The following is a 22,993-nucleotide window of genomic DNA, read 5'->3' as shown; positions in this document are numbered from 1 at the left end:
TACAGCCTGACAGTTTGGCCATCAGTGGTGAGTAACCTTCTTATCCAGACCACTGTGATGGCCTTTCCAAGAGCTTTCCCCAACTCTATCACTACTCCCTCCAGCCTATCCTCCATATTGTGGCTAGAGTGCTATTTTTAAGCATATTTAATCTACTTTAATCTGCTTAAAGCCATGTAATACCATGATTCTCAAACTTTAACATGCACACAGGACACTGTTCAAGTACAGATTCCAATGTCGTGGGTCTGGGGCAGAACCCAGGGGTCTGCTTTCCTAGCAAGTCCCCAGGAATGCAGCTGCTATTGGTCCCAGAGCCATACTCTGTGGAGCTAGGCTTTCTTAGAGCCTCATCACATGCAGGGCCAAGTTCAAATGTACTACTTCAACACACTGTGTAATATTCCTTTTCTTTCCTACTCCCAACTAGCTCCAACAGATCCACATCTGTGCTTTTAACACACAGAGCTACTTCATGTCCCTAGTAAGTTTTCCTTCTGCCTTGTTGAAAAGTATTTCTATGGCTAGATTGCCCTTTCATGCCATCCTTCCTCGCCCACCGTTCCCTCCCCTTCAGTTCCCTAGAGTTCCTCCCTGTCCCTGGACACCCAGCTCAATAGCCATTTGGATGAAGCCCCTCCCAGGCAGGATTAACTATTCCCTTCTCTGCACCCTGCAGCACTTTGTACTATCTCAGAAGTAGCGATCTTGTTTGTGTGCCTAGATCTTTAAGTGCCTATTTCCATCTCCAGACAGGCTTGCCTGCCTAATTCATGTTTACATCTGGGTTTGCTAGTGCCAATGTCAACAATGCTTGTAAAGTTGGCTTGCACTGAGGAAACTTAAACCACTTTCAGAATGCTACTGTAGACCCCGGAAGGATCTGTGTAGGAGTAGCCTTCCAGAACAGAGTAAGTTGATTGATTGTCTAAACATCTGAAGGTGGGACCAAGCACCGAGGCCCATGCCTGTAATCTCAGCACTTTGGGAGGCCAAGGTGGGCAGATCACAAGGTCAGGCATTCAAGGCCAACATGGTGAAATCGCATCTCTACTAAAAATACAAAAATTAGCCAGCGTGTTGGCAAACACCTGTAATCCCAGCTACTCCAAAGGCTGAGGCAGGAGAATTGCTTGAACCCGGGAGGTGGAGGTTGCAGTCATCCGAGATTATACCACTGCACTCCAGCCTGGCAACAGAGTAAGACTCTGTATGTGGGGGAAGATCTGGAGGTGGGAGCCTCCAGCACCAAACACCGAAAGGTGAATCATCTCTTAACACCTCAGTTTCCATAAAAAGGTAGGTGGTGTTTATACCTCCACCTCAGTGGAGGTGGAGGGAAGAAAAGGGGAGAAGGAAGGAGAGGGAAAATGGAGAAGATGAAGAGAACTGAAAGAAACTGCACTTGAAGCATCTGAAAAGAAATTTTGACTTACATTTTGTTTTGGGAGTGATTTGTTCCATTCAACTTGACCAGGGAATGGCAATGATTCCAAGAGTTTTCAAGCCATGTGTCACTTAGTCTTCCATTTCAATGGTAACCTTGCCCTATCCTCTGTTTCTATGTTTTTCAAGCACAATTTATCATTCCAGTCAGGAAGCTTTCTCAGAAATGTGGCTCTGAAAGGCAGGGAGAAGTGCTTGCCATGACTCAATGTCAAAGTGACCTTTCCCTTCTTTTACTTTTGCTTTTGTGGATCTTCAGTTACTAGGTTCTGTATGTACCGTTAACAAGCCGTACAGTACAAGGGCTAGTTTCTAAGTTAATCATCTCCCCATCAGTCTCCTAATTGCCAGTGGAGACGGATTTAAGATACATTTTAAAGATAGAAAGGGCAGGATTTGCTAATAGATTAGATTAACAGATGAGAGACCAAGGATGGCTCACGTTGTTAGTTTGAGCAACTGAGTCAAAGGGCTGCTATTCTTCTGAGATGAGAAGACAGCAGGGAAGGTTCAGCTTAGGGGAGCAGAGGAGAATCTGGAGCTCCAGTGAGGCCTTGTGAAGTTTGTTAGACATCCAATGAAAATGCTGAACGAGCAGTTAGATAGCAATCTGTTCTAAAAAGAGAAGTCCATTCTGGAGGTTAAATCTGCTCATAAACAGTTAGCTGAAGCCATGATAACAGAGAGGAAAGGATAGGTATGCACATCTTGGGAGTGATTTCAAAGATAACAGTTTTATTATTTCAGCATGTATAGTGATTATTTTTGGTTTCTCACAATAGTCTTTAGCTTATAGTAGGTTTTTCAGTTTATTTGATTTCAAGTTTATTTTTTAGGATAAGCCATTTAAAAACATTATTAAATGGCTTTTTGCAACTATAAACATAATCACAATTTCTTGGTATAATGACTTGTAAAATTAGATCTTTTAATATTGAACCATCCTTGTATTGATAAAAGAAATCCTATTTGGCTCTGATATATTATTCTTCTACTGTATTGCCAGAATTGATTTAAAATTCAGCCCTCTTCTTGGAATTCATATGCTTATATTCATAGGTGAAATAGGCTTATAATTTCCTTTTTAATTTTTTTTTAAGATTTTGGCATTATGGGCCAGGCATGGTGGCTCACACCTGTAATCCAAGCACTTTGGAGGCCAAGGCGGGCAGATCGCCTGAGGTCGGGAGTTCAAGGCCAGCCTGACCAACATGGTGAAAACCCTTCTTAATAAAAAAAGAAAAAGAAAAGATTTTGGCATTATGTTTGTACTACTTTATAAAACAAATGAAAGATAAAGATCTCTTATTCTATTACCCAGAATAGTTTTCTTAACATATAAGTTATTTATTATTTAAAACTGAGATGTATCTCATGGGCAAAACCTTCTAAGTCTGGTGCTTTTTTGAATGTTTTCAATTTGTTCTATGTTATTAGTCTTTTCAAATTTTCTGTCTTCTTGGATAAAATTTAATAATGGATATTTTTCAAACCACCTTTGCAAAATTATAACTGATAAAATTATGACAGTAAGAGAAATCATATCTAACCAACTCCATATTGTTTCTAACCTTTAATCTGCCCTTGTTCATTTCTGGGAGTAGGCCAGACTAACTTTGGAAAGGAACTTAATGGTTTGACTCTAAAACAAAAGTGATAACAGCCCTTTCCAAAAAAGACCCTCTTCTTGTCTGGGAGCCAGTCTGCCTTTGCAGGACTAACAAATTAGCTACAAGAATAAAAATTACAGTTTGGGGATCATGCAACCTCTGTCCCCAAGAGTCTGAAATTCCCCAAAGTGCTCCTGGGGGTAACCTAAGATCATTACTTGAGATATTTTGCAGACCCTGCACTGGATGGATCCACTGACACCACCCAGACCAGTAATCTGGCTCAACCAGTTCTGCCTTTGCACCCAGGAACAAAAGACATTAAGAAAAACTTCACTTCTACCAGCTATGAATCCATCTCTAACCTGACCAATTAGTACTCCCCACTTCCCAAGTCCCTGCCTGCCAAATTAACATGAAAAACTCTGATCCCTGAATGCTCGAGGAGACTGATTTGAGTAATAATAAAACTCTGACCTCCCTCACAGCTGGCTCTGCCTGAATTATTCTTTCTTCATTGCAATTCCCCTGTCTTGATAAATTGACTCTGTCTAGGCAGCAGGCAAGGTGAACCCACTGGGCAGTTACATTTTGATAGAAAATTGCCAGTTTTCTGCACATTTTAAAATGAATTACTTTTAATCTAATTGCAACATTCTCTTACACTTTAAAATACTGCTCTATACTTTTGGTACAATCCCTTCCTAATATCTACTACCTCCATGTCCCCCCCCCCAACACGCGCATGCGCGCGCGCACACACACACACACACACACACACGAACTTATGCACACAGACACACACCAGGAGCTTTTTATCTTACCTGTCCTTTTGAAAAACTAGCTTTTAGTCATATTGATCCTTTATCTTTTTCTATTTCATAAACTTAAATCCTTCCTGTTTATTTTGTAGTCTTTTTCCAGTTTTCCTGTGTCAAAAACAGGTGATTTGTTTTCAATCTTTTTTTACTATGAAGGCACCTAAGAACAATGTCTTTTCCACTCAGTATACTTTTAGCTGTATTCCGTATGTTCTCCTTTCTGTCAATTTGTACGTCGTTGTAATGTCTATCTTATTTTCTCTTTGAATAAAGGTTTATTCAGAAGTGTTTCTTAATTTCCCTGGGTTAGTTCTCTCTACCTTACAGATAATATGTTTTTTTTTTTTAATTTTTTATTGGATTTTAGGTTTTGGGGTACATGAGCAGAGCATGTAAGACAGTTGCATAGGAACACACATGGCAGTGTGCTTTTCTTTCCTTCTCCCCTTCACCCACATTTGGCATCTCTCCCCAGGCTATCCCTCCCCACCTCCCCCTCCCATTGGCCCTCCCCTTCTCCCCCCAACAGACCCCAGTGATAATATGTTTTTGTCACAAAAATAAGCATCAAAGCTATGGACGCTTGTAGCAATAAGTACAAATGAGAGTGTCCAGGGATCAACAAGGAAGCATTGTATATGGTCATTTGGGATCTAACTCCGCTCTTTACCACCCATGATTTCCCAGAAAAATAGTCTCACGGAGACTTTCCTCATTTACAAGCTGAAGCTAAGAGGAGTTGATAGTAACATTTGTGCTACAACCCACAAGAGTTATCATAAGGTTCAAGCAAGGAGATGGCTATGGCTACATGTTGACAGCAGTCATTTTAGCTCCCTGTGCCATGTGAATGTTTACATTGAAAAGCGGGCCATTTAGATGTGACGCAGAAAGTATTTAATTTCTGCTGTCCCAGTAGAGAGCAACAAACAGAGCTGATTTGTGGAGAGAAGAATGCATCCTGGGTGGGAGTTCCTAGAAATAATCAAAAAAGCTGATGCTGAAAAAGACAGGACTTGAGAAGGCAGGGGCTTAGAGCCAATAAAAGGTGAATAGCAATGTCAATGTCAGTTGATATTCCCGGGCTATTGACACCTGAGATCATTGGGTCACAGTTGTAACTAATACAGCAGAGCATATTGATCCAGAGCTTGAGTGCTTATGGTGGCAGAAAGTCACACTATTTTACTCTCTGTGTAACTGTGAAAAGTTGCCTACCATATCTGGGCCATGTTTGTCTCATATGTTAAATCAGAACAACATGCATGTAGCATTTAGACTAGTATTTGGCACAAATACTTAAATGTTAACAATAACTACTAATATTAACAAACCAGCCATAACACTGCTACTCACAGATAGCCCTGTACCATAATAAGATGCATATTTGAAAGTGCTCCATAGCTACTCTTTTGTTGTTATCTGCTTTAATAAAAACCCACCAATAAAACCACAAACTTAAAACAAACCCATATAACTGGCTGCACTGGCATGCGTCTGTAATCCCAACTACTCAGGAGGTAAAGGCAGAAGGATTGCTTGAGGCCAAAAGACCTCCTTAGGCAACATAGTGAAACCCCATCTCTACAAACACAAACACACAGTATTTAAAAGTGGAAAGGAGATGAGGGAGCATTAACAGCACAAATAAAAAAAGGGAAAAGGGCTCGGCTTGGTGGCACACGCCTTTAGCACTTTGAGAGCCGAGGCAGGCATACCACAAGGTTGGAAGTTCGAGACCAACCTGACCAAAATGGTGAAACCTCATCTCTACTAGAAATACAAAAATTAGTCAGGCGTGGTGGCGCTCTCCTGTAATCCCAGCTACTCAGGAGGCTGAGGCAGGAGAATCGCTTGAACTTGGGAGGCAGGGGTTGCAATGAGCTGAGATCGTGCCACTGCACTCCAGGCTGGGAGACAGAGTGAGACTCTGTCTCAAAAAAAAAAAAAAAAAAGAGAGAGAGAGAGAGAGAAACTATTTCCCCAGGTTTCAGAGACAAAATCTCTTACTGCTACTGAGATGTTGGTTTAAAAAGAGAAGACTGAAATGAATTAAAAAAAAAAAAAAGACTGGTATGTACATCACATTACTCCTTCCAGCTCAGAGGTCTGTGGGGTTCAGCTGCTCAGAAATCAGGACAAGGTGGTGGGTAGATCTGAGACTGGGAGTAATAAATACAAGGTCGGTAGGGACCACCTCAAAAGCACTGGAAGCAAAATGCCAGTTCGCCTGCGCAGATCCCGGAGCTGCCGACCGACTGAGCGACCCCGCCCCCGCACGGACTCCTGCAGCCGCCTTGCGGTTCTCCAACAGCCACAACACGCTGAAGCTGCGCTTCCCGGCGGAGGACGAGTTCCCCGACCCGAGCAGCCACAACAACCACATGGCCAAGGTGCTGACCCCCGAGCTGTACGCGGAGCTGCGCGCCAAGAGCGCGCCGAGCGGCTTCATGTGGGACGACGCCATCCAGACAGGCGTGGACAACCCGGGCCACCCATACATCGTGACCGTGGGCTGCGTGGCGGGCGACGAGGAGTCCTACGAAGTGTTTAAGGATCTCTTCGACCCAATCATCGAGGACAGGCATGGCTGCTACAAGCCCAGCGATTAGCACAAGACCGACCTCAATCCCGACAACCTGCAGGGCGGCGACGACCTGGACCCCAACTACGTGCTGAGCTCGCGGGTGCGCACGGGCCGCAGCATCCGCGGCTTCTGCCTCCCCGCGCACTGCAGCCGCAGGAAGCGCCGTGCCATCAAGAAGCTCGCGGTGGAAGCCCTGTCCAGCCTGGACAGCGACCTGGCTGGCGGATACTACGCGCTCAAGAGCATGACGGAGGCGGAACAGCAGCAGCTCATCGACGACCACTTCCTCTTTGACAAGCCCGTGTCGACCCTGCTGCTGGCCTCTGGCATGGCCCACGACTGGCCGGACGCCCACGGCATCTGGCACGATGACAATAAGACCGTCCTGGTGTGGGTCAACGAGGAGAACCACCTTCGGGTCATCTCCATGCAGAAGGGGGGCAACATGAAGGAAGTGTTCACCCGCTTCTGCCCCGGCCTCACCCAGATTGAAACTCTCTTCAAGTCTAAGAACTATGAGTTCACGTGGAACCCTCACCTGGGCTACATCCTCACCTGCCCATCCAACTTGGGCACAGGGCTGCGGGGCAGGTGTGCATATTAAGCTGCCCCACCTGGGCAAGCACGAGAAATTCTCGGAGGTGCTTAAGCGGCTGCAACTTCAGAAGCGAGGCACAGGCGGTGTGGACACAGCTGCGGTGGGCGGGGTCTTCGACGTCTCCAACAATGACCACCTGGGCTTCTCAAGGTGGAGCTGGTGCAGATGGTGGTGGACAGAATGAAGCTGCTCATTGAGATGGAGCAGCGGCTGGAACAGGGCCAGGCCATAGACGACCTCATGCCTGCCCAGAAGTGAAGCCCAGCCCACACCCGACACAAGCCCAGCTGCTTCCTAATTTATTGCCTGGGCAGTGCCCACCATGCATCCCTGATGTTCGTGGCCTGGCAAGCCCTTAGCCTTGCTGTAGAGACTTCGTCACCCTTAGTAGAGTTTATTTTTTTGATGGCTAAGATACTGCTGATGCTAAAATAAACTAGGGTTTTGGCCTGCAAAAAAAAAAGAAAAAAAAAATGCCAGTGTATAATGCACTACTATGCTCCCCTCTTCAAGGATGCCCACTGCCCATTGCCAGGATGAAGGGGCAGCAGGCTGGGCTCCAGAGCCCAGGGCCTGGCTTGCTTCAGAGACCCCTGCCATCCACCCATCAGCATCCCTAATCCCTGGACCTTTAGTGCCTTCTCTCCCTCCAACTTGGCCCAGACTCCATCAGTTCTGGGCTGGCAGAATCATACCATTTATTCCAATCATTTAGAAAGACTCCAATGTGCCACCATCAGCAATGGGCAGACAGAGCTGCAGGCTTTGGAGTCAGGAAATTCTCCAAGTGCTGGCAGATCCTAACCACATAACTTGAATCGGAATGCCATGTGCTCTCTTTCCTTTGCCCAGTTTTGAGTTTGTTCCCACTTACATGCTATGTTTCCATACTCAGAAATACACTTGTCTTCACACACACAAACACATGCTCACACTCAAGTATGCACATACACAGTCGTGCAGACTCACTCATTTTGCGCACTCCTACACACATCAGCATACTTATACACACTTACATGCATGCCCACACTCACAGTCACACACATATAGGTGACCTCATAGCAGCAGAAGCTATATGGAGAAAGCTGCCTCCAGGACTCTGTGCTCCTGTGAGGGGCATAGTAGGTTCTAACAGCAAGGAAGTCCTTGTGTCTGTCTGGGTGCTGGGGTTGGGGAGAAAAGTCTGCACTGTTGTTCTCAAGGTAGGAACAAGCATAACGGTCTACCTTTGAGCATATTATCTACACATTTGAAGGTGCTGCTTTTTAAACTGCTTCTTCTGACTTTTTATCCCAACTCTAACAACCATTATGTTAACATATTATGTTAAAATTGTTTGTAAAGGTGTCACTTTTGGAAAAGCACTCAGGAGAGAGAATTTGTTTCCCCTGTCCCCCTTCCAGCACCCCAGACATGCTGCTGGGCCTGTTAGTAGCACCTGTTTCTGGTTGGGCAGGTGGCAGCAACTCTGTCTTCCTGACTTAGGATTTGCCAACATTCAGTGCTGGTTGTCAAGGCAGACCAGGAAGAGTAATTAATTTTATATCATTATTTTCCTGGATAAATGACAAACACAAGTGTGTATCTGGCTCCTCCTCCTATCAAGAGGTGAAGTGTATGTCCCTTTTTCATGACAGCTGAATAGAGAGTTTCTCGACCTGAAGAAAGCAGCAGAAGTGTCTCTGGTGCCAGTCCCAGACCTAGAGCCTGGCAAGTTCTTTTGTGTCCTTGGAGCTCTGTTCCCATGTTAGATGGGCCACTCTGCTGGAAAGACCATGCAGACAGGAGAGACACCTGGCCAGCTGCCAAATGTTTCTATCCTTACAAAAGAGGTGCCAGGTGAGTGAGTAAAGAAGCCATTTTGCTCCTGCCCCAGCCAAGCTCCTGGTTTGTGCTATCACCAGAGTGACCCCAGTCCACACCACGTGGAGCAGCAGTGAGCTGTCCTGACAGAACCCTGCCAGGTTGTAGAATCCTGTGCATTAAGGCTCTAAATTTTGGAGTGGTTTGTTACACAGCAATAGATAACTGATACAAAATGCCTACTGGAACTAATGAGGATCTCCAGCTAGAGGATCAATGAGTACATTGACCTCTGTTCTGTGATATACATTATTTGATACATTGTATCTTAAGTCACTTACAAATGAGAACGTGCATATATACATATCCTAAAAATCTCCCTACAAATCAGGTATAATTCTTTCTATTTTATAAGTGGAGACACTGATGGTTAAAGCCACAGTAGAGAAAATAATAGACTCAGCTACTGAATAACCCAGGTCTATGCAATTCCACAGCTTATGGTTCCTTCTGGTGCATCCTGCTGTCCTTAATTATGATGACTCTCTTGGGACTCTGCCACCTAATGACCTTACACATTTCTAATGCATGCATTAAGTGAGTCATACTGGACAAAGGAAATTGTCAAGTAAATAATCATGTTTCCCACAATCCCTAGGAATCCTCTTTGTGTCCTCCAGCTTTGTTGCTGCAGAGCATACAGTAGTGCCCTGATACTGCTTCCATCAAGAATGTCTGTAAACCTAATGTTTTACCAGCAATTACAATGTGCATTTGAGTTATTCCAGTTTGTTTCATTTTAGTGGAGGATACCCTGGATTTTAAGTCGAATGAGGTTCACCAAAACTGATTACGTCTTTCCTCCATCATTTCTCAGTAAAACTAAAAGAAAGCAGTCTTGTAACAAATTCTTCTAGAAAAAAAAAGTGGAATGAGAGTGGGAATGGGAATGAGAATTAAATCATAGATGAACCACTTTATTCGAGATCAAACAAAATGCTCCTTCAAAAAACACTTAGAGAAAAAAAAAACTCTCCTTATTTTGACCTTCAGCATCCCAGGGGAAGCTTCTCATGGCCAAAGCTCCAGTCCTTGAGCCTGCAACCTTTGACTAGAAGTACACCTGACCTGCAAGGGATTAGCAGATGTGCTAGGGCAATGAGCTGTTACTCTTTATTTCCAGAGCAGTTTACCTGGTGTATACCTGTGGAATTTTGGATAGCCTCTCAGCTGCATGACTGGTGAGGGGTTTCTACACCAAGCCTTCTACCAGCAGCTTGCTGGTGGAGAAGGGAAGAGAATGGCCGGGGCTTTGCTCTCAGTCAGACCAACCTTGGATGGAGTCCTGTGTTTGCCACTTACTATGTAATCTTGAGAAGATACTTAGCATCTCTAAGTAAAGTTTCTTTTCTGTAAAACAAAAGCAATCATACCCTTTCACTTTTGCTGTAAAATAGAGGAGCCCAATTCTTTGTCATTGTCTCCCTGGGATATCAAAAAAGGGCAGAAACACACCTTAGTATGTCCAATGTGGCTGATTGTATCCACTACAGAAAAAAGGAAGGGAAGGGATGTGTGACAGAGACCAGCATCTATTTCATTTCTCTGTCTTCTTAGAAAAAAAAAAAACAATTTTTTGGTGAACACAAAGTCATCAAAAATAAAGACTAAATTTTCTAGCCACCATTGCTGCTGGCCACATAACAAAGCTCTGGACAAGGAGATATAAATGTAAGTATCGTGCGCAACCCTTTGGAAGATTTTTAATGGAGAAGGCCTGCCCTTGTTAGTTTTTTCCTGATTTATGCTGACTGAAATGTGAATGTGAAGGCTGGAGACTAAGCAGCCATCTTGAGCCAAGGGCAGCATCCTCAGGGTGGCAGAGCAACATGATAGGAGCAGCCTGAGTTCCTGATGCTCACAGTGGGGCCAAACTTTTTTGTTCCTTTAGTAAAAGAGAAGCAAACTTTTTTTTAAAATGTATTTTTAAACCACAATTAAATCTTAAGTTTTTCTGTTACCCACAATTGAACTTAATCATTACCAGTACTGGAAGTTAACATGCTTTGTGGTAAATTTGCTCTCAGTGTTTGTTTTCCAAGACTGTTTCTTCCTGATTTCTTAAAATTTGAATCTATTTGACATGCTGCCTGGAGTGTTGTTCACCTTTATCAAGCAAGGACACTGTTGGATTCTCTTCCAGTGTGCTTGCTAAGGTCTGTGATACTCACTGCTCCAAAAACACTCCAGGAATCCCAGTGGTCTCTGGATTTAAAACTTAAAGACATAGGTTTGAGAAACTTGCCACATTCAACCACATTATATTCATTCATTAATAGTGAAAATACTAACTGACATGTTTTCATGTTTGCTATGCGCTGAATGCTATGCAGTCGGCATGAAATATCTCATTCAGTCATTCCAGCAAACTTGTGACTTATTCCTCCTGTCATTTCTGTACTGCAACCGAGAAAACCAAGACCCTTAGTCACTTCAGCAACTTCCTTCTCAAAACAGGGTACTGCTGGAATCAACTGTCAGCCAGGCCCTGAGAGTACCATGGCCCTATTTCCCCGAATTCTCTGGTATCTAAATTTGAAGACATTGCAGGAAAATCTCCCCTCTTGGCGCTGCTGTGTGGACAGGGACATGCCCTTTTGCAGCCCTGATTCCTGAGGCCCTGGTTCTGAAACTGAGACAAATAGGCTCTCACTAAAAGCAAGGTCTTTTTTTCTAGTAGCCTCTTATGAGTAACTGTCTCCTACCTCACACATAATCTCCCAAGCTGGAGGCACGATTTGAACTAACATCTGCTCACGCTTGATTTATGATATTTCATTTCAAACCCCATTAATCTATCTAACATTGATAAAGCTTCTGAACTTTGGGTTGCTTCCTGAGATTAGTTTGAATCATGCATTCATACGCTTGATCATTTTTTAAAAACCTGACTGCAGGCTCAGGGATAAATTCCATGCTGTTCTATAAATTTATCACCAACTTAATATGGAATTTGTACGGTGTCTCTGCTTGAGTTACCTGGACTTTCAGTCAGATCCCAAAGTGCAAATCCCAACTCAGGTTCTATTATTTGAATCCCATAAAAAAATTCTGAATGCATAAAAATATCAGATAAGTTAAATATTTGGCCTTTTACATTACAGTCTAAGATGATTGAATGCCGGATAAAACTGACAAATATACAGACTTTCATCCCAATGTAAAATAAAACATCCTGAAACACAGACCCTCTCTCAAAACAGTGCTAGTAAATAAAACACCTGGAGCGAGAGTGTTCCTCTTATACTGAAACCAGAGTGCAGATTGAATATGTTAATGGTGCCGTAAGTACGTAATGGGTAAAGATTCCTGAACATTCACAGCTGAGGAGTTAACATTGTGGTGAGTGAAGATGAGCTGAACTCCCTTGGGGAAGGCTCGGCGTTGGAGAAGGGTCTGTGTTAGTCAGGTTTGCCTTCCCTGGTCAGCTGCAGTCACAGGTGTCTTCCATTGCAGTGAAATATGCCCAGCAAGCTTGGGCCAGTGCAGCTGCAATGGTTTGCAATTGCCCCTGAAAAATGAGCAATCTTGAGCCTTGTGTTGATTGTCCAGAAGTATTAAAAACTGTGTCCTGCCTTATTCTTTTAAAGCTGCTATTCTCACAGTCATTTTGAAAGGAAACGTGTGGGCTTCTTGGAATGTCTACTTATCAGCCCAAGATTAGCAAAGGGAACTCCAGAGCCTATAAAGTAATACTCTGGGTAGCCCAGAGCCATTAATGCTCATATTCTTTCCTTGAGACCCATGGGAAAGCCATGCATTAATTCACCAAAAATGAATGGAGCCTTCTTTATGCACCAGGCACTGTTCTGGCTGAAGTCTATAAACCAGACTAAACCCTTGCGTTCCTAAAGGAACAGCGATCAGTATATACTGGGTGTGTTAAGTAACTACTGCAGATTCTGTGGGTGCTGCAACCGAATCCCTAGGGCACCCACCATCCGGGAGGAACTAAGGGCTTTCTCTGGCTGTAGCAGGCTAGGTCACACTAACGCAGGCCTCTGTAACAACTGTTTCAGTACGCACTGAGTGGTTAGGTTAAATATTAAAAGCCAGTACCCTCATGCAAAAGCTGGGATGTAACAAAAGCCCACCAAGAGTTTTGCCTAGGTCTCTCCTGGAACTTAAACCATGACAAAATACCAAAGGAATTCTTAACAGTACCCATCTAGGATTAAACAAGTTTGATTGTGGGTCTGAAGAAACTCCCCAGGCATCCCCAAACCTCTGTGATTTAGCAAGAGACAAGGTAAAAGTGATCACCCCAGCACCTGGACACATTTAGATTAAGTAAATTTACTGAAGCTCCAGAGGAAGCTCTTCAGGACTCAGATATTAGTTATAGATTAAAATAAGTTAATCACTAATATCTTCAGATGAATGCACACCTACATTATAGACATATAACTTGGAAAGTATATAACTCTGAAAAACTTTGTAATTTTGAGTTGGTCTGGCAATAATTTTCAGACCTTCTCCCCATAACTGATTGTAGAAATAAAAACTCTCTTCTGAGGACACAAACAGATGGAAAAACATTTCATGCTCATGGTTAAGAATAATCAATACCATGAAAATGGCCATACTGCCCAAAGTAATTTCTAGATTCAATGCTATCCCCATCAAACTACCATTGACCTTCTTCACAGAACTGGAAAAACTCACCTTAAACTTCATATGGAACCAAAAAAGAGCCCACATAGCCAAGACAATCTTAAGCAAAAAGAACAAAGCTGGAGGCATCATGCTACCTGACTTCAAACTATACTACAAGGCTAGAGTAATCAAAACAGCATGGTACTGGTGCCAAAACAGAAATATAGACCAAAGGAACAGAACAGAGACCTTGGAAGTGATGCCACTCATCTACAACTGTCTGATCTTTGACAAACCTGACAAAAACAAGCAATAGAAAAAGGGTTTCCTATTTAATGAATGGTGTTGGGAAAACTGGCTAGCCATGTGCAAAAACCTGAAATTGGACCCCTTCCTTACACCTTATACAAAAATTAACTCCAGATGGATTAAAGATTTAAACATAAGACATAACACCATAAAAACCCTAGAAGTAAACCTAGGCAATACCATTCAGGACATAGGCATAGGCAAGGACTTCACGCTAAAACACCAAAAGCATTGGCAACAAAAGCCAAAATAGACAAATGGGATCTAATTAAACTCCACAGCTTCTGCACAGCAAAAGAAACTATCATTAGAGTGAGCCAGCAACCAACAGAATGGGAAAAAATGTTTGCAAGCTACCATCTGACAAAGGGCTGATATCCAGAATCCACAAAGAACTAAAACAGATTTACAAAAAAAAAACAACCCCGTCAAAAAGTGGGCAAAAGATATGAAAAGATATTTTTCAAAAGAAGACATTTATGAGGCCAACCACATATGAAAAAATGCTCATCATCACTGGTCATTAGAGAAATGCAAATCAAAACCACATTGAGATACCATCTCATGCCAGTTAGAATGGCGATCATTAAAAAATCTGGAGACAACAGATGCTGGAGAGAATGTGGAGAAATAGGAACATTTTCACACTGTTGGTGGGAATGTAAATTAGTTCAATGACTGTGGAAGACAGTGTGGTGCTTCCTCTAGGACCTAGAAATGAAATATCCATTTTACCCAGCAATCCCATTACTGGATATATACTAAAAGGATTATAAATGTAAATCATTCAATTATAAAGACACATACACACGTATGTTCATTGCCTCACTGTTTACAACATCAAAGACCTGAAATCAACCCAAATGCCCATCAATGATAGAATGAATACAGAAAATGCAGCACATATACACCATGGAATACTATGTAGCCATAAAAAAGGATGAGTTCATGTCCTTTGCAGGGACATGGATGAATCTGGAAACCATCATTCTCAGCAAACTGACACAAGAACAGAAAACCAAACACTGCATGTTCTCACTCATAAATGGGTGTTAAACAATGAGAACACATGGACACAGGGAGGGAAACATCACATGATGGGGTCAGTTGGGGGTGGGGGGCTAGGGGAGTAATGGTGTGGGGTGGGGAGATTGGGGAGGAATAATATTGGGAGAAATATCTAAAGTAGGAGACAGGGGGATGAAGGCACCAAACCACCTTGGCAAGTGTATTCCTATGTAACAATCCTGCAAGATCTGCACAATATCCCAGAAATTAAATAATTTTTAAAAAGTAAAAAGTCAAAAAAACTCTCTGGATTTCTCCTCTAAGGAAGGACCTCTTCAAGATTTGTTCCTTTTTGATATTCTGCCACCAGCTTAGAGGCAATGGCTGAGCTGTTTCTCTTATCTGTTATTTCTGCATTCTACATAGTTTTCTCTCTCTTACTAGGTAATGTCCTTATGTGTCAAAAGATACCTGGGATTTTAATCAAACATAAGACATGCAGACATGAAAATGATTGTCATGAAGGAAGAAGTTTATCCTCACATATCCCTACAATCAGGAGGCATGGCATGACATCAAGGGAAGCACCAAGGGAAGGATTGGCAGAGGGGAGAGAGGAGAGCCCTCTATTAGGGTTTTTACAGGAAGGAATGGGTTAGGCAGTGTAGCTATGCTGAATAAGCTTAGGATTGGGTAGTTTGAAATTTTCAATGTGCTTTGGGATTTAGAGGTGGTCTCTAGTTTTCTGAAACCTCTCTGGGGTGATCGTTTTGTTTTGTTTTGTTTTGTTTTTTGAGATGGAATTTCGCTCTTGTTGCCAAGGCTGGAGTGCAATGGTGCATCTCAACTTATTGCAACCTTCACCTCCTGGGTTCAAGCTATTATCCTCCCTCAGCTTCCTAAATAGCTGGGATTACAGGTGCCTGCCACCACATCTGGCTAATTTTTTGTATTTTTATCAGAGATGTGGTTTCCCCATGTTGCCCAGGCTGATCTTGAACGCCTGACCTCAGGTGATCTGTCCCTGCTCTGCCTCCCAACGTGCTGGGATTACAGGCATGAGCCACCACACCCAGCCTCTGGGGTGATTTTTATGCCCTGGGTAATATTGGCTGAGATGCACCATTGCACTCCAGCCTGGGCAACAAGAGTTGAAAGTCCCAATATTGGCTTGATTAATAAAGGAGATGGTTGGCAATGCAGCTCTGGATTGGTTGGGTTGCATATCAATGATATGCTCACAGAGGAGTCATTGGCCATCTTTAGGAATTAGCTAGCTAGCCCTGAGAGGGGCAGTCTCTCTCCAGGATCAAGACCACAAGTGCCAGAACACCAAGAATATAGAAAATAAGAAAATACAGTCAATCAACTTGATATAGTTAATAATTCTTTACATTAAAATTTCCCTGTTCAAATTACTCTCTGGATTCTGTCTCCTGACTGGTTTGTGATATGTAATGTTGTCTTTAATATATATTTTTATATAATCACTTAAAACATATATGAGTGATCATTTTCTTCTTTAATTCCGATCTTAATACTTAGGACAAGAGATGTTCGTCACAGAATTATTTATCTTAACCTCTCTCCCTTCTTTCACAAAACCTCTGTTTTCTTCATTCATTTATTTATTTGAGATGGGGTCTTGCTATGTTGCCCAGGCTGGACTTGAACTCCAAGGCTCAGGTGGTTCTCCTGCCCTAGTCTCCTCCTGAATAGCTGAGAATAAAGGTACATGCCACCATGTCCAGCTATTTGTATTTTTATTATGTGTCTGTTCTCCTGCCTTTCATATTTTTAATCCTAATTGAAATGGAAGCTCAATCAATGAGGCAGAGATCATTTCTGTCCTGTTTGTCATTGATCTCCACGAGACTAGAGAGGTCACCAGAATGAGGAACCATGGTAGAAGGAAAAGAAGAGGATAGAGAGAAAATCTGTGGGAAGTAGGAAAGTGAGCCTCTGCTGCCTCCATCCCCACACACGCAATAGAGGATACTGTGTGACTAGAGGGAGCTGTGCTGAGCGGCAGCCCCCACATGTGGATCTGGTACCACAAGGCATGAGGAGAGGGGAAAGACAGTCTACAGGTGCAGCTGGCTAGGAGGGGCAAAGACATAGACCCACTCACTGTCCAGCAAAATAAATTACCCTGAAAAAGATCCAAAGCAAAAAATCTCTATCAGAGGTGTGAGGGAGTGTGCACATGTGTGTGTCCATTTGTGTGATTACTCACTGGAGGTGTGATTGTATATGTGTATACACTGATTGGAGGTAGGCGGGGAAGCAGCTGATCCCATAGTGATCACCTGCTCTGGAAGATTAGACTGGGCAGCACAGACCACCTGAGTAACAAGGCAGGCAGGACTGAGTGGTGCCACCTGCACTGACGAAGGGAGTGCAGATTCCCCCCTTGGCAACTGCAGACCACGAGGAAGCCGGCTCTCCTCTCCTCTAACCTGCAGTCCATCACTGAAGGGGACTCTGCTGGGGGAGGGTGGCAGCATGAGGGTGACACCTGGTCCTGCACAGGGACTGAGAAGAGAATCTTGAAGCCACCTGGGAAACTGCTGGCTCAGGCTTCCTGTTTGTGAAGGACCAAGATTAGTTTCCCTCCACTTCACAGAAATGAGGGCTGGAAATGAAAAACTCATGTACACTTCAACACTAACAGGGGTTCCACGGTACCCTCCGGTGTTGTGGAGTGTTACGGCTCCTCCGTTGGCAGGTGTATGTCTGGCTTTTGATAAGTGTTTCCCAAACTGCAGCTGTGTGTGAGATTAGGCATCACTGTCATCAGTGTTTCCAAATTTCGAAGCCTCTTATACTATCATTTATTTAATGTTTTTCTTTACCTCAACTTGTGTTTTTACTTAGCTCCATTCTAAGTAACAAAATGTCATAGGTTTGCTGTGCTAATTATACTTTTATCATATATTACATTTAAATAAATACCCACTTATACCTACTGTTAAAATGAAAGGTCTGATCTTCATACTACTTAACATCATCTCGCATACCATTGATAAGTGCCACACATTTTGGGAAACATGGTACTACATAGTGTGTGAGGCCCCTCATCATATCCAAACCATCTGAATGTTCGGCAGTGTTCTCTGGTTAATGTCAGAAAGGTTAAGAAACATTCTACAAGCTGTTGGCATTTTCCTGATGGAGAGGAAGATACTATGCCCTGTTTTAAGACTTTCTCTTCAAACAATGTTCATCACTCTTCAGTGATTTGAAAATATCAAGAACTTAAAAGTGAGTGGCTAGCTACTTCCATTTCCCTTCCAGGGTATCAGCATCCCAAGTGAGGTCAGCTTGGACAGACTTAGACCGATAATCTTTGGTGTTATCAAAAGAGATAAAGAGAAGAGAACAATTAAAGTAATTACAATATGTAAACAATTTAGAAAGTCAGAGCACACTGCTGCATTTAGTGTGAAAGAAGTGACATTGAAACAGAAATACAAAAGGACCTTCATCCTCATCTTGCCTCTGCCCCTTACTGGCTACCCTGGAGACCTTCAGGTGAACCTCTCCCTCCCTGTGGAACTCAGATTGTTCTTCTATGGTGAGGGAGTTGGATTAGGCCAACACTTCTTAAGCTAACATTATTGGATAGGCATCATTACCTCTCAGTGCCCTAACAAGAAATAAATATGCAGTAGCAATCTATTTTTCTAAACTCTGTTATTCTCCCGGAAAAAAAAAAATGCAACCGCTGAATAAAGTAGTCTCTAAGGCATATTCAGAAGCCAAAATTTCATCCAAGGTTTCCCGAGGTCATCTCAGTGAGGAATTTTTGGGAAAGTGGTAAGGTCAGAACAGGCACAGTGGCTCATTCCTGTAATCCCAGCACTTTGAAGGCCAAGGTAGGAGAATCGCTTGAGCCCAGGAGTTCAAGACGAGCCTAAGCAACATGACAAAACCCCATCTCTACATTAAAAAAAAAAATTATTAGCCAGGCATGGTGGCACATACATGGCTGTAGTCCCAGCTATCTGAGAAGCTGAAGTGAGAAAATCGCTTAAGCCCAGGAGGTCGAGGCTGCAGTAAGCCAAGATGTGCTGCAGTGAGCCATGATCACACCATTGTATTCCAGCATGAGTGACCAAGTGACACCCTATTCCCCCTACTCCCAACAAAAAAGTAACAAGTAAGCATGGAGCTCACCAATGGGCAGTTACTGGTGTGGATATATCCATTATGGAAGTGGATGGGGTTCTTTCTCCTGCCCTTGAAGGGGAAATTCATGGTTAAATATATGAAAACTAAAGGCTCACCTCAAATTCATTCCCACACCTCCTCTCCTTTCCTTCTCCTCCAGCTGAACCTCTGAGCAGGTTCCTCTGGAGGCACCCAGGCTCAGCTCAGAGGCACTGCAGAAGTTAAACCATCCTGGCTCCAGCCTGGTCTGGCCTACGAGCTGCAGTGCAATTGGAAGCCTATCAGGTTCCAGGGCACTGATTTTTCTCTGAGGTAATCTTACTATTATGTTTACTGCTCTGCAAAACATGTTCAAAACCAGCAATAACATACGGCTTTGCATTGACAGAGGCAATACTTTCAAGATGCACAAAATGGCTTGAGGATTTTCACTTCTCACTTCTATAACCATGGCTTTGGTTTTTTAAGCTTGACAAGCAAATATCCCTCTACACACATTTGTGTATCATAATCCCTTGCTGCTCTTGTGTGACCTGCCTTAGAATGGTAGGTAGCTTCGGGGTGCAGGATGGAGACCATACCTCTGGTAGGAGCTGCACACACCTGATTCAATCACAATTTAGTTGTTTGGCAGGCTTAATGCAGGCATAGTGTACTAGTCCATTTTCATGCTGCTGATAAAGACATACCTGAGGCTGGCCGGGTGCGGTGTCTCATGCCTGTAATCCCAGCACTTTGGGAGGCTGAGGCAGGTGGATCACCTGAGATCAGGAGTTTAAGACCAGCCTGAAACCTCATCTCTACTAAAATACAAAATTAGCCAGGCATGGTGGCGCATGCCTGTAATCCCAGCTACTCAGGAGGCTGAGGCAGGAGAATAGCTTGAATCTGAGAGATGGAGGTTTCAGTGAGCTGACATCACACCATTGCATTCCAGTCTGGACAACAAGAGTGAAACTCTATCTCAAAAAAAAAAAAAAAAGACATACCTGAGACTAGGCAATTTACAAAAAAAAAAAAAAGTGGAATCACAGTTTAATGGACTCACAGTTCCACGTGGCTAAGGAGGCCTCACAATAATGGTGGAAGGTGAAAGGCACATCTCACATGGCAGTAGACAAGAGAAGAGAGCTTGTGCAGGGAAACTCCCCTTTATAAAACCATTAGATCTTGTGAGACTTACTCACTATCATGAGGAACAGCATGGCAAAGACCAGTCCCTGTGATTTCAATTATCTCACACTGGTCCCACCCACAACATGTGGGAATTGTGGGACTTACAATTCAAAATGAGATTTGGGTGGTGACACAGCCAAACCAAATCGCATAGGCACATTTAATTTACCCCAAAGACCTCGTCCAGGCTTGCCTTAAAACCAGAAGATGGACCCAGTTCCCTACAGCAACTGGAAAGGAGCTAATTTCACTCTTATTCTCCTCAAAATGATTTTGAGTTCAGAAATGAAGACCCTCATCCAGGCCAAACTGGAGTATTCCACCAAGTAGGGTTCTGGTTTCAGACTCCTGGCCCAGCACTCAAGGCCATGCACAAATCAGCCCTGGTGCCCCATCCCCACCCAAGCTCCCTCCACAGGCCCTGGCGGACCGAAAGAGCTAAAGTTAAGTAGGGAGCATTCTAAGCACTGTACACCTATTGGGTAACTTCACACACAGGACAACCCTGTGAGAAAACAGTATGGTCACCACCATTTTACAGATGGAGAAATATTGAAACAGAGAATAAGCAACTTGCCTAAAATCCCAGGGATTCTCAGCAGTGGAGCTGATATGTAAACCCAAGCAGCCTGCCTCCTGTACCAGCCTGCTCACTCTTAGTCTGCCTCCCGTACCACTGGCTGAGCTCTTGACCTGCTTTAACTGTAGCACAAAACATGAGCAAGATCCAACTGCAAAGAGCTGTGACTCAGTTCTGGTAAAATCCCTCCTCCCACCCAGGAAAGGCAGGCCAGAGAGTCACAGCAAGGAAAAGGATTTATGTAAGACCAAGAGAAACACAGGTAACTGTTTGGGATAGCCTGTGAGCACTAGCCTCGATGGGATTCCTCAGGCAGGAGGGACACCTCCCTGCACCTGCTTATGGACCACTGAGGCTGCCTGTCCTATGGAACTGAGACCAAGTTAAAGTGTCCATCTCTACTAGAGTATTTCAAATAGAAAGATCCCATGTGACAATGAGTTTCCCCATATAGTATGTATTACTAACTCTGAATCTTTTTTTTTTTATAGGATTTGCCAATAAAATCTGAAATGTCTTATTTTCTGATGGAGACCGTTTTCTCTCTCTCTCTCTGTCTCCCTCTCACACACACAGCAGTTAAACTGGGTAACTCATAGTGCCTACCCACACCTTCCTGCAAGTGCTTCCTCCACCTAGAACTGCACTTAAACTACTGTAGCTGTGTTTTAGGGTCCTCTCTAGTATTGAAAGTCCTGCTCAAATGCTACCTACCCAGCCAGACACAGTGGCTCACACCTGTAATCTTAGTACTTTGGGAGGCCAAGGTGGGACCAGTACTTGAGGCCAGGAGTTGGAGACCAGCCTGGCCAACATGGCAAAACTCCATCTCTATTAAAAACGCAAAAAATTAGCCAAGAGTGGTGGCACATGCCTGTAATCCCAGATATTTGGGAGATCCAGACGTGAGAATTGCTTGAACCAGGAGGCGGGGGTTGCAGTGACCTGAGATCCTGCCACTGAACTCCAGCCTGGTGAACAGAGTGAGACTGTCTCAAAAAAAAAGCGCCACCTACCCTAGAAAGCTTTCTTAATCTCTCCAGCAAAAGTAATCATAATCTTTCCTTTCTGTAAACTAAGAGCTTTCTACTCTATCTCCTTTCTGATTCCTTTATCTTGCATCTCACCTTCTATTCCCCTTGAGGATGGTACCTTTCATTACCTTCCACTTCCATAGCGGATAGAGCAATAATCAATACTAATCAAAAAATATTTGTTGAATTTACGTTGACACGTTTCATCCCCAGTGATGGCTGATGTAAGAAATTAGATTGTGATTATCATTCGTGATGTCTGCTGACCAGAGGAAGATTAAAAAGAATCAAGACAATAGAAAGTGCAAATGGTGATGAATATTTGATTCAAAAACAAGAAAGCAAAAAAAAATTATGCATACCACTTCTTATATAAGGAAACATTGTAAGTTTACATTAAATGAGGATCCTACCAGGTAGAACCAAGATCCTGAGGTTATCATCCACTTACTGCTGGAAATTCTGTAGTCCACAACATTTTCTTCTGTATAATATACAGACATTCATTGCTCAAATTTTAAAAATATCTCAGCAGGGCCAATTATTATTTTAATAGTCTTTCTCTAACCCTACCACCGTCAAGTGATATTTGTGAATGCTTTTAGATAGGTAAAGATATTCAATGCCTTGATTATCCTCTGGGAATTTTAACTGTTGTTTTCATGTACATTAATAATTTTTCAGTGTAATTTTTCCCAAGAGAATACATCAAAAAAAAGCATGCATAGATTTACATATGTCATTGCTAATAAACTTCCCAAGAAGAAAATAGACTTCCATCCAGGTGGAAACAGCATCATTTTAAATCAAAGCTTAACAATTATCAAAGCATTTTCCAAACTTATAGAAGAATGCTAGGCTATAAATCCAAAGCAATCAGAAAATATCCATGGCAATTTTGACAAGCGGCTACTCATTTGACAGTTAGGTGAGCACCCTGCAATCTCTATTATGCCTCATCTGTCATTTTGTGTGCCCAGAATGTGTACACCCTTCTTATTTGAAAGTAATTCCAAGAGAGTTGGGTGATGTCACCCTTTGTCCCATTGTGAATGCCAAAGGAGTAGACATTTCCTCTCCCGGTTCCCTGGGTACTTGGGTGTAGGTGTATGATGAGGAAACTTGAGGAAGTAATAAAAAGGCCTGAAGACAGACAAAAATTATTAGGATTCACTAATGTCTAGATCTCACA

General features: G+C 43.1%; 1 long non-coding RNA gene and 1 pseudogene across 4 annotated transcripts in view; one reads left to right on the top strand and one right to left on the bottom strand.

Annotated features, from left to right (window-relative positions):
• LOC144578654 (uncharacterized) overlaps positions 1–22,993 on the bottom strand; it is a 172,644-nt gene that overhangs the window by 79,401 nt on the left and 70,250 nt on the right. For 2 of the 4 annotated variants that reach the window (XR_013524865.1, XR_013524863.1), the window contains 2 exons: positions 3,881–3,985; positions 1,437–1,620 (listed from right to left, as the gene is read on the bottom strand). The exons of 1 other annotated variant lie outside the window; for it this stretch is intronic. This is a non-coding gene — a long non-coding RNA (uncharacterized LOC144578654). The remainder of the gene's footprint in view (positions 1–1,436; positions 1,621–3,880; positions 3,986–22,993) is intronic. One more of the 4 variants, XR_013524864.1, reaches the window with a different exon arrangement.
• LOC118146280 (creatine kinase B-type pseudogene) lies at positions 6,243–7,350 on the top strand (annotated as a pseudogene).

The sequence above is a fragment of the Callithrix jacchus genome, chromosome 12, assembly GCF_049354715.1.
Source record: "Callithrix jacchus isolate 240 chromosome 12, calJac240_pri, whole genome shotgun sequence".
Taxonomy (NCBI): domain Eukaryota; kingdom Metazoa; phylum Chordata; class Mammalia; order Primates; family Cebidae; genus Callithrix; species Callithrix jacchus.
The sequence above is the reverse complement of the archived record's forward strand: the minus strand, read 5'-3'. Positions and strand labels throughout refer to the sequence as shown.